We start from the raw sequence: 19,113 nt of genomic DNA on the forward strand, positions 1-19,113 counted from the left end.
ATAGCTGTAATGAGTATGGCTAACCTAATGAAGACAAAACACAATAAATTTATCAACAGTCAAATATAAATACTATTGCACCTCACAGTCAAGAACATTGAAATACTAGAAAAATTCAGCTGCACAAGTGATATATTTCAACACATAGATTGTTTTACCATGAACATCAATCATTAATCTTAGAAAAAAGTCTTTAACTGATACTACACATAAAATCAAACTACAGATAATCATTAAAATATTGGATCAATAATACAGTGCAATAAGTTACTATCAGTTTAGGGTAGTATAATTTATTACTATCTAATCAATAAAAGGTTATCTGATCAGAACTGCCAGTACTTCATTTTAATGGTTTTATTTAAAAGAAAAAAAAATTAAACTTACCTCTTACTTTTATTTATTTTTTAATATGATACATCATCAGCAAACAACAATCATAAAGCTGAAGAGAAGAGAACAGGACGACTTTAAATTAAAAATATTTATCAGACAACTTTTAATAACATGCCACATGAAAAGCACATTTCTGATCGTGAAATATATGAACAATATCAGTGCAGTTATATTTTTTAAAATACGGCCTGATCGTGGGGTTAAAATCCTAAACTGCATAACTAGATAAACAAACAAAATTTCAAGACAGATCGATGAAGCAAGGTAAGTCTACATTTTTTTTATTTTACATGCCAATAGTTATTTTAATAGATGAGCACCACTGCCAAAACAAGAAACTTCATATTTTTATGCACTATAAAAACTATAGTACATACTGATAAATATAGGAAAAAAATGTGTTCTGGATTAACAGAAACTGTACTCATAATTTATTATTTCACAATACCTAAAACAACTCGGGAAGTAGTAATCTGAAAATTGAAAGATGTAAAGGGTAAGATAAAATAATCACCAGAGACCGGTTTAATGAACTAGTTGCAGTAGTTCACTAACATTAAGAATGCTGGATGCAGTTCACTACATGCTGTAAAAAGTTAAATGAAAATTTCAATAACAGGAACTGTTTTTTTGTCAAAAATGAATCACAAATATGACATCATAAAAATTTTAAGTGAATAGATTACAGTAAATTGATAAAAAATTTAATTTTTTATCAATTAAGAGAATTGGGAGAATTATCAGATCCTTTTGCCATCAAAAATGGCATAAGACAGGGAGATAGATTTTCTCCACTACTTTTTTACTGTGCTAATGAAAAGGTAGGTAGAGAATGGAACAAAAATTTAGATCAAAAATAATGAAATAAGAGTGGGAACTAAAGAACTAAAGATTAGCTTTCGCTGATGATATGACATTATTAGCTAAAAACTGAAATGAAGCTAAACAACATACTAAAAAAATAGAAAAACAAGCTGCTAAAATAGAACTAAAAATCACATTTGGGAAAACAAAAATTTTGACTAATGATAAAAACTGCCCAAATTTCCTTAGTATAAATAATTAAAAAAATAAAGAAAGTATACAATTTCAAATATCTCGGAGCATGGATCAGTCAGAATTATTTAGATAAAAAAGCGTTAACTATTAACGCTAATAAAATGGAATTAGCTTTCTAGCAAACGAAAACCACATATAAGTCTTTATGGAACTCAAAATTTCAACACTATAAAAATGTGATAAAGCTGGAAGCACTCTATGCAGCAGAAACCCTAAGACTGTACAACTAAGGTCTACTAGAAAATCTACAAGAAAAAAGAAACGAAAATAATAACAAAAAATTTAGTCTTAAATTCAAAATAATCAGGTAAAATTAATTCAAATAAAAAATGTTATACTAAAATTGAAAAAATGTCAGATTATTAGGAAAAGACAGATTCCATTTTACTCCTATTTATTTTGAATGAATAATAGTATATCGACTAAACAAATTTTTGATTTCTTCCAAAGTAAAAAAACTACGGACAAATGGTTCACACAATTCCAAGAAGACCTAAAAGAATTGAAGACAACTGCAGAAATTATAAGAGAAAAATAAATTTTAAAGAGAATAATAAAAGATGAAAATAAAAGGTTCCAAGAAGCGCCAAAACCCATGAACAGCAATGAACTTTCTGAAGAACAAAGTAAAGAGATATCAGAGAGAATGAAGAGGTACTGGGCAGATAGAAAAACAGAAAAAAAGAAACAACTGCAAATAAATAAATGATCTGTGTTCCAAGGTGAACTATTCAGGGGAAAAAATAGTTTAAGAAAAATGGAATATGGTTACAAAAAAAAATTATAACATAAATGCCCCAAATTAAATAACAGTTTTACTAAAAATACACAAAAACAATATTCATATTTATAAAATGATAATGAAATTTTTTTAAGAACAAAAATGATTATCAAATTAGAAAAAAATAATTTATCTAAAAAATACTGAAAATATATGTTTGGTTAAGAATTAAGATGAACTTTTACTATTTCATTAAATAAAATTAATAAATTAAAATACAAACGATAATTAACAGCAATAAAGAAGAAACATAAAACAACAATTTAACCTTTAAAAAATAACTTAATTTTTCTTTTTTTAAATAAATTATGAGACATTCAACATATAAACAAATGCATAAAACTCTTATTATTAAATTTATTAAAATATTATCACAATTATTACACAATTACATGCAAATAGTAAAATGTGATAACATTTATATGTCATTTTTAAAGAAAAGGTGTAGATTAAAAAAGAAAAGTTTAATTAATTAACATAACAGTAACATATTACACACACAAAAAAGGTTTAGTTAAATTTCATTAAATCTTTATACCTTTTAAGAATAATATAACCTGAACTCAAGCCAACATACACACAAAATAATCAGTAACAAAGAATTATTTCATTAATAAAATATATATTAAAGTTAACATAACAACATAAATGAAATACAACACAAATTTATGCAATATAAAACATAATAATCTTACATACACGTATAAAATTAGAAACAAAACAAAACACCTAAACCCTGAAAATAATAAAATATACTTACAACAATAAAATAACTAATCAACAATTAGAGCTACAAAATGTAATTCACTACAACATTAGTATTTACAACAAATCTTTAAATTAAAAAAATTTAATTTATCGCATTTAAACAATTTTTTAATTTAAATTAATTCTTTTACTCTTGTGATTTACTTTGAAATATTACATGCAAACCATTTCTATACAAATGGGGTACAGAAATTTATTGTAAATGCAAATTCTGAGATTAATTCATGCATTTATTTCAAAGCGTATAAGATGCACTTTTTATTAACAGTTAATTATATATATATATATATATATATATATATTTTTTAAATGAACTCTTAAGCCATTAACTAAATGTATCCCAAATAGAAGTGGAATGAACTATGTTTAGGTAAAAAAATGAGTGGGAGGGGATTAAATATCCTTCAAAAATTTATAGGATCTGTAAGGAAATTGAAATGGAAGTGGGCTAGTCATTTAACAAGATTTAATGACAAGCAATTATCAGAATGAACACTTTTACCAAGAAAAAGGAATACAGGAAAGCAAATGAGTTGATGTATGGATGAGTTGAAGGCAAAAACCATTTAATTTTGATGGACCAACGCAAGATAGAATGTAATAGGACAAATTCTTCCTTTTGTATATACTGTATTACACATAAATATATTGTACTTAATATACACTAAAAGTTATAGATTTAAACAAGTATTTAATAATTTTTTTTTATAACAATTTATATTACTATTTCCCACATTATTTCCCAATTAAAATACTGCTGATTTTACCACATTTTTAGATATAATGATAGTTTAACTAGCAAAGAATCTCAACTAATCACAGTTTTTATAAGACATAAATGAAAGTTGTGAGCTTAAATGTAGCATGAAAGTTACACAGTATTAAATTTTGGATGGTTATTCATTATATTAACATGACTTCAAATATATTTTCTATTTGAAAGTAAAATTATTTGACAGTTTTTGCTGTCAATGTAGAGAAATATGGAATTTCTTTTTATGAATAAAACAAATATTAATGGCTTTCTAAACTTACCAGAAATAACAACATAATGAAGTAAACAAAAATCATCAATGGATGAATGTTTCTTTACAAATATTTTAACTGTTTAGTACTGACATGTTTTCAGAAAGTCCATTCATCGTGTGGTAAGTTTCAATAAAATTAAATGAATTTGCTTAAATATATGTGCCTTTCCTGCAGTTTTTATCAAACATATTTGAAAAAATTCGTAATTTGACAGTATTTATAGAAGTCTGAAAAAGGAATATTCTAAAACTGAAATTGGTTAATTACTGCTCTTGGCTCAAGCAAATAAACTAAAATATCACAACTAATTTATTAATAGAAGATTACATACTTTGTACATATTTTAAAATGAAAACATTTCCCAAAAGTTTACTTTTAAATTTCATGTTATATATGTACAAGAAAGCACTTCAGTGAGTAACTTAGTATGACTGAAATAAAATTCAGATAAATATTAGCCGATTTATGAGAAATTTAAGTAAATAAAAAATGTATAGTCAATTTTTGGTTATGTAGCATGTATATTTAGAATTACAGTTTAAGGGATAACATTATTTTTGGAAACAAATAAATGACATACAGAGGAATTCAAATTAATTTTATGTGCAAGATACAACAATTTAACTTCTGAAATGCACCTGTAAAAAACAACCTGAGACTAATATTTACAGCAGTCACCTTCAAAGTACTCCCACTGTGTAGTTCTTCACTGGTTATGACGGTATTTCTATTTCTTGAAAGAGACCTGGAATGAATTTTTTTTCCAAAATAATAAGTTCCTTGATGACATGCAATGGGTAACTCAGAAAATCTTTGTCCTGTGAAAAGAATTCATTGAATCTGGGAAAAGCCAGAAATCACAGAAAACTAAGTCATATGACTAAGAAGAATACTTAGTATTCAATTTTATTAACAGAAATTCACACAATGAATCCACCACATAGTGGACCATGGTTGTAATGTATGATCCATTAATCAATCCACAACACAGGTCTTTTCCTCTAAGAAAATCTTGTAATCTTTCTAGCAGAGTATTTTTAAATAGCATTGTCGGCTGACTATTTGTCCCTGTTCAATAATACTGGTGGTCCTCTTGAATTGAATAATACTGAATCCACTTCTGATTGGAGAAACACATCGACTACTTGAAATAAAAAAGATATACTTTTTTTTGGGCATAGTGAACTCACTCAAGAATTTCCACTATGTTCTACCATTAATTTTTCAAAGCATGCGAACTAAATGCTACTTCCAACATTTTAATAACAGTTTCACAAATTTTCATACAAAATTTTATTTATGTCTGCTGCTCTAAATTTTGATCACTCATTTTTAAGAAACATCTTTATTTTTTTCAATCGCTAGCAAACAACCGGCTTTATCAAATTAAGGTTTATCCATACCTTCAGTAAAACACGTAATAACACAATTACTAACACTATTATGAAATAATCACCTGAGTGACAGGAAGCAGCCATTCCAGGAATTAAATTGTTACATCTTGTGATTACCAAATTGTTTTACAAAATAAAAACATGTACAAAATTAATTCAATTCTATTTTATTTTGTTTAGATTAACATTAATTATGATAAGAAAAGCATACTTAAAGCTACAGATATTTCTAATTAACGAAAATAGATTGGTTTATTTTTTACGAGAAATTCATGATAACAAAAAACAAACTTACTCTGAACAATGCAATATACAGTACTATAATATATATTATACAGTAATGCTTTTGATAGATGTATAAATACAATTACAGTGGTTGCCACAAAAGATGGAGCTCGTTTTTAAACTAATGTATCTCGGTTAAAAAAAAATCCCACAATAAAAATGAAGGTATCATTGGAAACTACAATTATTTTTATGCTAACTGGATTGGGCCAATATTAATTTCCATCCTTTGCTTAAAATTAGAGACATGAAAAGCGGAAAAATCACGATTTTTTTCACTTTTTTTGACATCAACTTTGAATTACTATAAAATCAAAACCGATCAACATAAAAATGTTCTACTTTTGGAGGTAGACTAAACAATTGTTTTTCAATAATGATAATTAAAATTTAGCCCAAAACTACAATTATTTAAGCGTGCAGAGCGTTTTTTACAAGACAACCTTATCTTTAGTTTCAATCAATATTTTACAGGAAAAAACACATCGTTGTAATCATTGAAGCAATTTGAATAAGATGACTGTACTTTGAAAACAAAGTATTTAATATCAAGCTTTTAATTGAGGTGGGAAAGGTATGAAATAATCATTAAAAAAGCAGTTGCAACTAGTAGTTCAGCATGCACCCTATTTGTTCCTATACAGACCAGTGACATGCAGGCATGGTTTAATATTAAATTCACACAGTTTCATCAGTTTACTTTATACTTCGTTAATATTATAAATTATAATATTTGTAAATACTATTACAAATGTAAATTCTATTTTATTATTATTATTATTATTACTGTTGGTGTTATTTCCATATATTTTTATTTTTACTACTCAAAATATTTCTATCAAAGACTCATTTGTATAAAAAGAATAACAGAATACAAAACGCCATTAAAATCATATCAGTAAACATTACACAATTTATTATAACAATATCCTACTATAACATTACCTGGTATTGCACAACAAGCTCTTATCTGTGAATAGGGGCATACATTTAATTCTATTAGGACTTCAACAGTATTTGAATAATAATAATTAAATATGAAAACAACGGTTAAAAACAACTGTATTTTTAACAATTTCATTATTTTTATTAGTTATTTATCATTTTATTACTTGTTCCATAAACCTAAAGTAAGGTCCTTTTTATTTCATGCATGACTTGAAATGAACACAATTGTAATAATATAATTAAAATAAATACCGATTAACACATGTAGTGATGTAAAGGATTCATGAATAAAACACAAACAGAATATATTACACAGTTGTTGAAACTGTACCGCTCACTCGGATGGCTTCTTCAGTTCATCATATATTGCCATATTTTTAAATAGATTTTTATGATCCTGTAAATAATCCTCACCGTAAAACGCGAATGTTTATGAATTCAGATACTACAAATATGAATTCTACAAAATTATGCCTGATTATGCAGAAATTTATTTTTTCTACACCAATGTTACCCAAAACGTGATGAATTTACTTGAAACCTGTACAATAAATAATAATAGTTTTGGGCTAAATCTTAATGATAATTATCGAGAAACAATCATGTGTTGCTACAAATGTTGTACATCCCTAATTCTCAAATGAATGATGGTAACTAAAATCAGCCGGGCAGTTAACACAAAAATAATTGCAATTTCCAATGATACCTTAATTTTTATTGTGTAATTTTGTTTTAACCAACATAGAATAGTTTAAACACAAACTTCATCTTTCATGGCGACCACTATAAACAATTGTATTTACACAAGCACTGCAAAAGAACAAATATTTAATTCTTTCCTAAGTTATAAATAAACAAACATTAAATTAAATAAAATAGTTTGGAAAAAAAGGAAAACATTTGAAGGACTTAAGAAAAATAAACTTTATTTATAAAAAACACATCTCTGTCAAAACAACAATGCGTTTATAAGGCAAGAAACTTATGTTGCATATATAAGAATCAGGGTGAGACAGACACATTATTAAAAGAGATAAAAATTATACGCCTGTATATGTATATAAATCAAAATTTATTGCAGTATGGTTATAATGACACCCATCTGAAGATATTTAAAATATAAAGATAATATTATTATGATTGAAATATGTATTCTTCATTTCACAAAGAAAAATAATAAATTTGTCAAGAATTAGTCTATAACTTTCCCATACAAAAATTTTAAATTTTAATGAAAAAACAGCTTATTTATAAATTGTTTATTTGCAGCTTTTAATAATTAAAAATAAAATAATAATATTTTGGACCTAATATAATCAATCATTGATGTTAAGAGTCTACAAATATTATAATAAAAACAGAAAACTACTAACTTTTTTTTACCATTATTTACACCATTACTATTATCATAACATAGATTTGCTTACAACTAAAATATTATCATGACACATTGCATTTTTTTATGGAAAAATTCTGAGCAACTTGCATATTAGATAAAAAATGTCAACATGCAGTGCACTAATCAAATGATTAATTACAAAGTGTTTAATAATAATACAAAACACATTAATAACTAAACTTAAAGAACATAAAATTAGATCTTTTCTATCAATATATATTAGGCAAAAAGCCTGTTACATCTTTGTAAATCTACCAACCCAAACTTCAATTATAAAATATCCTAACTGGGTTTGCTTTGTGTAGGCATTTCTTACAGCTAGAAAGCTTTAAGATGACTAAGTAAGGATCAATCAGAAATAATGCTGTTAAAAATGCATTAACTACCAACATCTTAAAGTTTTATAATATTGATAACATAACCATTCACTTTTTCACATAAAAATAGCAAACCCACACAAATTTCACATCACCACCAAAATCTTTACATATAGATAAACATATGACTATACTTATACACACATGCAAATACAACGTATAAACTATCACAGAAAATATTACAATTAGTATACATAAAAATTATTAGAAAATTTACAAAACAAATAAAAGGTACACAATTCAAAATATATATAACGGGTTGTTATAACATGGTTTAAACTAAAAGGTAATATTTTGCACACAAGAAAAACATCCTTTTATTCATCAAAGTTTAGAAAGCTAAGTTGACGCGCTGGCTGGAGATGGATTGTTGGATCAGTGGATAGATACAAGGAATGCCAACAAAAATGCACATTACATGCACATGAGACCACTGTAAGGTTTTTTTATTTTAATTTAGCCTCTCACTCCTATCTATGTCAATATCATTGTCACTGACAACTGACTGACTGGTGCTACCATCATTGTTTTCACTATCATAAATCTTTTAGTTTTGTATGTCAACAACTCTGTCAATCTCGTAATAATTCTGTTCTATTTCTAAGTTATGTTGTCACAGGACTGCTTCCAATAACCAGTTAACAATTCACAAAAAAATTTCTCAGTCATTTCTTTTATTATATTTTGCCAATGTGACACATTTTCTTCCATGATAATTTGGTTGAATCAGCTCAATTTGGTTGAGTTCTGGATGGTGCAATAGGAATCTTAACAAATAGTGACCAAGATCCTTCAATATTTTGTCTGTATACTATTTACAGCAAAGCTTATTCAACTACACTATTTCATTAAATATCTGCTGAGCACAAAATATTTTTTCTTTATACTCTTAACAGTTCTTGTTTTCTGCATCTTGTATAATTTAACATTATGATTGTGATTGTTGTTAATTACCAAAAATGAATAATATAGAAGAATTGATATTAACTGTTATTTCTTTGTTTCCTATAATTTTTTTGCAGTTCTCAGGCATTCATATTCTAGCAATCTCCTTGATTGTGGCCTAGTTTAAAAATCAAATCTCTTGCAACACTGCCAATGTACACCAATACAATATAAGCAATATTATTGTATTGATATTGTACAATATCAATACAATATTCCTGGATATGGATTTTTGTAGCCATTAATAGATCCATCATCCAACCATAATTTTTTTCATACACTGAATGAATGTATGACTCCTCTAAAATAATAATTGTTCTTTCCTCTATACGTAAATTTTCTTTTGCTATAAATAATTTATTCATTTGAAATTTACACCATTGTATTCTACCAAAATTTTCCATTATTTTCATTGTTTTTCCATCTGAAACCAATTCTCCTTGGAATTTTCCATGAACTTTTGTGCGTGTAATTTATCTGCAGATCTGTTTTCTTTAGTTTTAAAAATATTGCTAATAATGTCTTTTATGGCATCAATGTTTTATACATAAGTGAAAACTGCTATATTTTTTGAAATTGTATATATTGTTCTAAAAGTTATTTTTCTTCATTTTTAGAAAATTTTCTGAGGAGGTATTGAAATCTTTAATTGTTTCTCCCAGTTTATTTTGTTATAAATGTTCAGTGTTATATATTTGATTTTACTTTTTAATTTCACTCCTCAATCTTAATCTGCCATTAGATTTTGGCTGGAGCATTGCAAAGACAAGAATGAATTAAAAGACAGGATAAAATAAACAAAAAAAGCAATTGGTATTGAAGAATACTGTATATAAAAAATGGAAATGAAGAATGAAAAATTAACAATACAAGTCCAACAAAGCAACAGATTTCTTCCTACATATAATGCCTTAACAGAACACTATCCCCTCCACTGTACTATTAGCGATGCCAACATCACTTCAAACACCCAGGTAGAACTACTGCAAATCTATATGGTTCCACTTTCTAAACTTTGAATTTTTTTTAACATAAAATACAAATTAAAATTTATAATATAAAATTATCTTGTTTGAAACAAAATTGAAAATATGGACTTCAATAATCATGATGAACAAGGAAATTAAAAGTGAAGATTCAGAGAAATCAATGAAAACTGGCTAGCTAAATGAAAAAACAAAGGTGGACTTAGAGGAAAGTCTACATAAATACAAATTGAAATACACTTATGTACACGGAAAAGCCTGGAACGCTGCTATTATTAAAAATCTTCATAGTTAATTAGATAAAGGTACAAGTTCTAATCCATTTCCAACTAAGCCTACATTTCATGCAAGAAATGTAAAAATTACCAAATGTAAAGGAATATGAATAAAAAACACCTATACTCTTCAGTTTTAGAAGTGAATACTGTGCTAAATTTTAACTCACTCTAAATAAACCTCAAAGATATAAATACAATCTCCAAAAACAGCCTCTTATTACTACACCTTAAAATATTCAAAAATCTAACATTTTTAAAATTTGAAAAGAGGATCTATTAATAATACTACTTGATTAACTTATTACTTTTTAAAGTTTTCTAAATAATGTAAAACAAAAAAATTAAATAAATTAAATAGCATATTAACAAATAGTTTTCCTTAATTTTTTATTGCTTAATAACTTATTTATTGAAAAATCTACATTAAGCAAAATTTGATAAAATAATAATTTTAAAATACAGTAAATTAAGCTAATTTAAGACCACAAGTAGGCAAGACTGAATAGTATAAATAAACTCTTTAAAAAAGTGACAACTGCATAATAAGTTCAAAAAGATTATAATAAAAGCTATATTTAAGTACTCTGAAATTTCAACATATCAAAGTTCAACTATTAATACACTTACCAACCCACTACCTCTTATGATGTGAAATGGAAATTAAAAACATAACTTTTAGGCAAACATATCTTTATCCTTGGAGAAATAATTCACCAAACATAGGAAATTAATACCCTACAAAAAGATTAAAAAGCTTGTGGGTTGTAATATCGGTAAATAGCTCAAAATGGTTTGTGATTAGAAGATCTTAAAATACACATTAGTTTTATAAAGCACTTTTTACGATGAAAAAATAAAATATATATATATATATATATATATATATGTATATATACACACACGCATAGAAGAAGAAACACATACTTCTTTAGTAGAAGTAACACAGGCTATAAATTCAATGAAAAATGGGTAAGCTTCAGGAACAGATAATATTGCTGCTGAGATGCTGAAAGCTGGTGGCAAAATGTCGCACTCAGCACTTGCAAAACTAAACTCAAAGTGCCTCAAAAACCAAACGATCTCAAATGCGTAGACAAAGTGATTCTTTTACACAAGAAAGAATTCAGGAAGACCTGAAAATTATTGTCCAATAAGTATCCACTCAGTTATATGCAAGGTTTTCACCAAGATAGCAATTTTGGCACAATGGATCACATCCAGGTTGTTCAGCAAGTCATGAAGAAACACAAGTATACCATGCCATTATATGGCTTTTATTGACTGAAAAAGCATTTGATTCAGTAACAATGTAAGTTATAATAACTGCATTACATAACCAGGGGGTAAACACAGTCTACATAAACTTGCTACAATAGATAAACGAAAAAGCATAAACTACAATGTCAATGAACATACGGCAGAGATAAATATACAAAAAGGTGTACAACACGGCAACACTGCATCACCCATGCTCTACTCAGCCTGCATCAAGGAGGTATTTAGAAAGCTGATATGGGAAGAGGAGGGCATATTAATAAGTGGCACACATCTAAACCACCTGAAATTCACAGATGAAATAGTTCTCTCAAGAACCAGAAGAACTATAAAGAAACGTACAGTAACTGGAAATGGCAGCAAATCATATGTTCTACAGATAAACTTACATAAACTTTAAAAAGAGCCAGTCATTTTCTACAAGTTTGCCAAGGAACAAAGATCTTTGTCTCTGAGAAAGACCTTGAACAGGTAGATCAATACATACATCTTGGCCAACAGATGTCAACTGAGGGTGACACAATCAAAAGAGGTTGAATGATAAGTTGAGCTTGGGTGGCAGGCATTCGGGAGACCTAACACTGTTTTCAAGAAAAAACTCCCCTTTTGCCTTAAAAAGAAAGTTTTCGATACACCATGCCAGTCCTTACATACGCAAGTGAAGCTTGGGCATTAACTGTTCAATCATTACAAAAGAAATATTACACAAAAAAATGTGGAACGATATATGCTTGAAGTTATCAGACGGGATAGGAAGACCTGTACATGGATCAGAGAACGAAAGTACACGATATTATCGTGAAAGTTGAATAATTAAAATGGCGGGTAACAGATGTATAAAAGTAGAATGGTTAGCACTGATAAATGTAGTGAATAGATACCACTAGATGTTAAACACTCACAAAAAACCAAAGGCTTGTTGGATTGATTATATTATCAAGTTCATTAGACTGAATTATCAGAAGATCACACTAGATCGTATTAGATGGAAACACACTGAAGATGGCTTCATCCTGCAGTGGATTGATAATGGCTGAAATGATGAAAAAATATATATGTTTTTCTAGGAGGAATACCATAAGAATTATTGTTCAAACACAAAGGGAATGCTGCATTAGGTTTTAGCTAAAAGAATAGTAAAGTTTGTAAAAATTCTATTAAATTATTTAAAGGCACCTTGTATTAGAAGCAAAGGTATAAAATCCCAAAAAATAAAAAACACAAAGAAAATATACAGAGATCCCATTAAAACAAAAACAAAAAACCATGTTGAATATAAAAAATCTCATCACACAGAAAAATCTTAGGTACTTTTCTAGATGCCCACAACCGATTTGTAGTTAGTCAGTTGTCATTGTAGTTAGTTAGTTAGTTAGATGGCCCCAATGAAAGAAGAAAATAAATAAATAGTACATTTTTTTTTTTCTTTTTTAATACAAACATTGAACTGTGATAACATTAAAATAATACAATAACTGTATAATAAATTTATTTAAATAACTAAATAAAATATATATATTTAAATTTATATAATAAATTAACATAAAGTATAAATATAATCAAACCAAACTTAACCTACACTCGCTAATCAAGGTTAGCAGGCATAGGTTAAGTTTAGTTAGATTATATTTATTTATTATATAAAGTTAATTATATACAATTTTATTTATTTATTTTCTCCTTTCAGTGGCACCATCTAACAACTATAATGACAACTGACTAACTACACATCAGCTGCGGGCATCTTCTTGTAAAGTACCAAATCTTAAGTATACACAAAAAAAACACAAACATACTTAAAATAATCAAGCCATAGTGCCATTTATAAAGTGAAAGTAATCCAGATTAAAGTGTAAAGTTTTCCAACCCAAATAAAAAAATTATCTAAAAATTCTGATAAATGATTAGCAGAAGAACTTTGACAGTTTGTCAATTTCAGCCACACTGTTATTAATGTGGATTATGGATGACGGTTTACATTTTATATTGTAATTACATAACATTCACATACATAGGTTCAATGCGATAACCGTATTAGTAGTTATAGATGACCGCTTTGGGCACAACAGCCAGTCAGAGAGCAGCACATGACTTAGGGCATGCCCACTTTATTCTGGAGAAAAGTCACGTATTATGCAGTCTTTTACAGGCAAAATTCACATATCTCGCAGTCTTTTGCGAGCATCATTTTCAGGTTAAATGATTCTTTTATGTATTTTCTTCGACATCCATAAATATCTTGAAAAGGGCATTTTTATCAAGGGCATTAATATCTTAGGGCATTTTTGACTGAAAAATAGTGCTATATACTATAACAACCCAACACAGATATGAACCATATAAGCCAAATTTTGTTTAGTCAGAAAATTACCCACACTTTGCACAGGCTCTTCTTCAATTTCCAGTGTAGGTATCAATTACATGTAGCTAATCATTCTTAATGTAACAGTTTTGTTCACTCAAATTCAAGTGAGCTAAATATTTCATTTAAAGCAACAAAATACAATAAATTTATAAGATTAGTTTTGCATCATTTATTGTAGTTTGTTATTTTAATGTACTTTATTATAACATACTATAGCCTGTCGATGACATCACAGTATTCTCCACTGCAACAGCTGTTAATCATCCATTCTAAATAAAGGATTTGAAATCGTTTATTTAGAATGGCAATTTTGAAATCAATATTGCCAATTTTTATAGATTCATCTTGCCGAGAATAATCAATCATGCATAATGGATAACTGTTTTTATAATTTGAAAATGTGTACAGCAACCTGACACTTTCATACGATTTTTGAAAATCTGTAAACATTTTAACATCAACATCTATCTCCCCTGTAAATCTAAGTAAGGAAGTGGGGTTGAATTTATCATCACTTCAACATTGTTCACTTTACAAGAACCAAATTTAGATGTATCTTTAACTGCGTTATCTTTCCTATTAGTTTGAAAACCTACAATAGCATAATGCAATTTGTCTAAGTGCGATGATGTTTTTACATTCCATTTATAGATTTTTTTTGCAGACTGTTGGATATTCGTGAAGTTTCCATTTTCTGAATTCCATTTACAACTCTTTATTTTTAGGTTTCAATTTAGACAATTCCAATTTATATACAGACGCCGCTCTTAAATATAGTACACTCCATACAACGTCTATTATTTCTAATTTAGATTTATGATCTGAAACTGTAGCAACTACTGCATTTTCATTGTTAACATTTTGTTTCAACACTAATTTTTGTCTGTTGCTTATGATTATTTTTTTTATAATCTTCAGCAAAACCCATCAACACTGATAAAAGTATGCATAAACTAAAAAACATACAATCATCATCTATATAAATTTTATTATTATCTTTTACCCAACCGGCACCTTCGGTCATCGAAATGGAAGACGAAATCATTGAAATCACGTTTTTCATAATAGTCATTACACGCACATTGCTAGAGCTGGCTACTTCTACTTGGTTTATAATATACAATCTCGTTAAATAGAAACACCCACAAAATCCGATGATTTTTTCCTGTTTTCACCTAAAACTTTCCCACTAATATATCGCAGGAACAGTATATACATTCATTTGATTTACATTGATTAAAACTGTCGCACCCTGTTTGAATTTACTTACATCCAGAGAATGTTCATAGTATGCTTTATACGTTAACGATTCACCTCAAAGTTTATTTTTTTCAACACTTAAATGATTCATTATAGAATCTATAAAGCAAGAATTAATTTTCAATTTCAATAATGTATTAATTTTAGCCACGGACAGATTTTAATTTTCCTCGAATGATTTCAAGCCCTAGAGGTTCTAACTTTTTAATGCTTTCTTCACTCAATACTGATACCTTCAACCTGATAACTGCCCATCAGTACAGTTATGTAATGTTTTTTAGTTAGCACATACTTATTGTTTTCATGTTTTTTCACATTTTCATCAAACGTGAAACATAATTGATTGTTTTTATTTTCTTTGACATTTGCAATACTGTTGCCTGTCATCAACCATTGAAAACTGATTTTATATTGTCCTTTTGAAAGATCGATTGGCAGGAAATGTGTATCTTTAATCACCAAACTAGTACCATTAATCGATAATAGCGCAAAAAATAAAACAAATATGAATATTTTATTCGCTTTCGGTAAAGCAATCTAACATAAAAATACCTCTAAAATGTAGAATTTTCAACTGTTTTGCATATTCAACCAATTAGTAATCATATAAAGTGCGTTACAGTATTGAATATATTACTTTTTTTTTACTTTCATTAGCAGCTTTTTTCTTAGCAGTACCGCCGCCTTTCTTTATTTTAATCTGCTATTCCTTTTTAGTTTCAATTTACTGCCAAATTTAAATTTTAGTTTCATCACGTTACTTACAGCATAAGCTGCCGCTCTTTCAGTTAAACTACTATCCGGGGTGATCACATGTTCCCAAGCTCTTTTGGCTAGTGCTTTATCGGCTACAGATTCAGTTTTATTATCTGAATATTTTGAATAAGTTATATCGTGTAGTTTACAACCCTCATCCAATTTATTGATACTTATGTCGCCGCGCTTCACTCTCTTATCTAATTTCGTACCCAGACCACAATAATCACAACCTGAAATATGGACCTCAAATAGTTTATCTACAACCTTACTGACTACAGAACCGATAATATCACGACCTTTTTTCGTATTTTTCATCTTCGAACTTATATATTAAAAAAAATTTATTTTCATTCCAATACATTATTGGTGTAAAAGTCAGGATATTCTTTAGTCGGCTCAGATCCAAACCAACAAAATATTTCATATAAAGTAATTTTTACAATAAATAACAAGCCTTAATGACAACATTTACAGGATTATTGATTCTTAATGTATCTAAATTAGGTGGTGGGAATTCCCACCCCAAATTAATTTCATACAAAGCAAAACAACACAATAAAATTATAAATGAAAAAGATTATTTTGCAGGTAATTATACTAAACCAGTCAAGCCAAAACTGTGACAATTACGTTCAGTTTCATTGAGTTTTTAACTTTCAATCCACGATATACGTTTGTATTTTGAAATTACCATTTTCATGATTCTCATACCCCTTTGTACCATAAAATCTTTATTGCCCAAATTAATAAGGATGACTTTAATTTCACTGCAATAAGCGGTGCAATTTAGCAATTTAGCCGTCAAACTTAATCTGGGTCTTATTTGCGCTTTGAAATTTTTTGGTAAAGATATAGCGATAACAGTTGGGTTGAGTTATTTCGCCGACTTTTAAAAGTTTATCAATTGCTGAAATTAATTCTAAACCTGCGGTTTGTTCAGTAGCATATTTGGGAAAATCAACAAAATTACTCAGTTTCTTAATTTTAACTTCCATTTCAAACATTTTTTTAAATATCTATATTAAAAAGTTAATAACGCAAAACTAATACTTTATAAATATTATTTTGATGAATGATATTTTTATTTTTATTTTGTTATTTCGTTTTTGCGAATCATTTCTGCGATAATCAATTTAATCTCTTGCACTTTATTTTCTACTTATGTCGCAATGGTAGCTTTCATGAGATCTTCAGTAACCCAGTTACTTATCTCATCATCTACAAAGTTTTCAATTTTTCTTTTAAGTGGTGCGATTGCACCTTTCATAAACTTTATAGTCTCTTTAGCCAACTTCAGTTTTTCAGCCTCTATGTGCTTTTTATTGAACTCATCGTAGTCATTCAATCTTGCCAAACCGACAAACTCTTCACTGACATGGTTGTGTATTCGTTACAACATATTTATAATGTAGTACCTTTAATTAATGCAGTGCAGTCTACTGTTAAGTGTCAGCCACTCATTGTAAAAAAATGCCTCTAAACAACTGGTATCAGAATGAATTACACACTCCATAAAGTTTAACTGAAAGCAAGTTTCCAACAACTATAAGTTACATTTCATTCCTTTTTTACTACATGCTTCAAAAGTAGTACACATATACAATAACCCAATGTAAAATTTATCATCATTTATCAAATATTAACTACCAGAACCATGTGAGACAGCATTTGAATTTAAAATATCTTAAAAAATTGCAGAATTATGAGTTTAAGAAAAACCTGAAGATAGAAACTACAAATATTAAATACTTAAATACAGATTTCATTGCAATATATAATAAACTTAATGCAGTATCACTCCATACAAACACTTTCATTAATAAATTCATATAGAAATTAAAAATTAAAAAATTATACAAATTGTAACCTGGTTACTAAATATTATTTTAATAAAATTAAAACATATTTCTAAAAGAAAAAACAAGTAAAAAGGAGAAAGTAATAATACATAACACAGTAAAAAAATACAGAAGAATGGGAAAATAGAAATATATATAAATAGAATAATATTATAGTGAAGATAACAGACATTGACAAGCGAAGCATTAAGAAACCAGCCGTATATCATCAGCAACAGTAAAAGAGAAAGAAGGAAAGAGACAGCAGCGAGCAAGCGAGCAAATGAGCAAGCTTGCAAAAAACGAGCAGGCGACATTAAAACAGGTTAGGGACAATAGGTTAGAAAAATAAAGGCACGAGCGATACAATTACTGCAGCGATTTCTACCTTGAATGAAGGGCTAGGAGGAGAACTCCTGTTTGTAAGCTGTTTATAAAAAAAAAACAAAACAATAATATAATAATTCTTAATTATTATAGTATACAGTGAAACCCTATTTATTTAAATCAAATAAGTATTTAAACATCAAAACTATTATTTACATAAAATGTACTATTAGTTTATAAAGTAAAAATATCTATAACATGTTGCAAATCAGTGCCACAATTTATTATCTCAAAAATTGGTAACAATCAGGTATGAAGTTGTTTTTTGGGTCATTCATTTGTGTGGAAGGTCTGCAATATATAATTAAGATCTCAGGGCTCTTTTAGCACACTAACAACTATATCGATCTTTTCTATAGAAATAACTGAATTGTTAGGAAAAGTGGTAATATTTCTCTGACTTAAACAAATGCTACAAGCAGCTCTACTTCCATTACATATGAAGCAGTTTCAAATTTTTATTGTTACTCTTTTCAATTTATTATATCACTGATATACAATGTACTTCAAGGTATAAATGATACAAATGTTTCTCAAGACAAGTGATGAAAATCGAAAACTGCAAACCGTAAATGAAAAATTTT

The 19,113-nt window shown here is 27.9% G+C and overlaps 1 pseudogene; it reads right to left on the bottom strand.

The window, feature by feature from the left end:
* Positions 1-19,113, bottom strand: part of LOC142325679 (dynein heavy chain, cytoplasmic-like) — a 71,784-nt pseudogene that overhangs the window by 9,237 nt on the left and 43,434 nt on the right.

This window comes from Lycorma delicatula, chromosome 5, assembly GCF_047948215.1.
Source record: "Lycorma delicatula isolate Av1 chromosome 5, ASM4794821v1, whole genome shotgun sequence".
Lineage (NCBI taxonomy): Eukaryota > Metazoa > Arthropoda > Insecta > Hemiptera > Fulgoridae > Lycorma > Lycorma delicatula.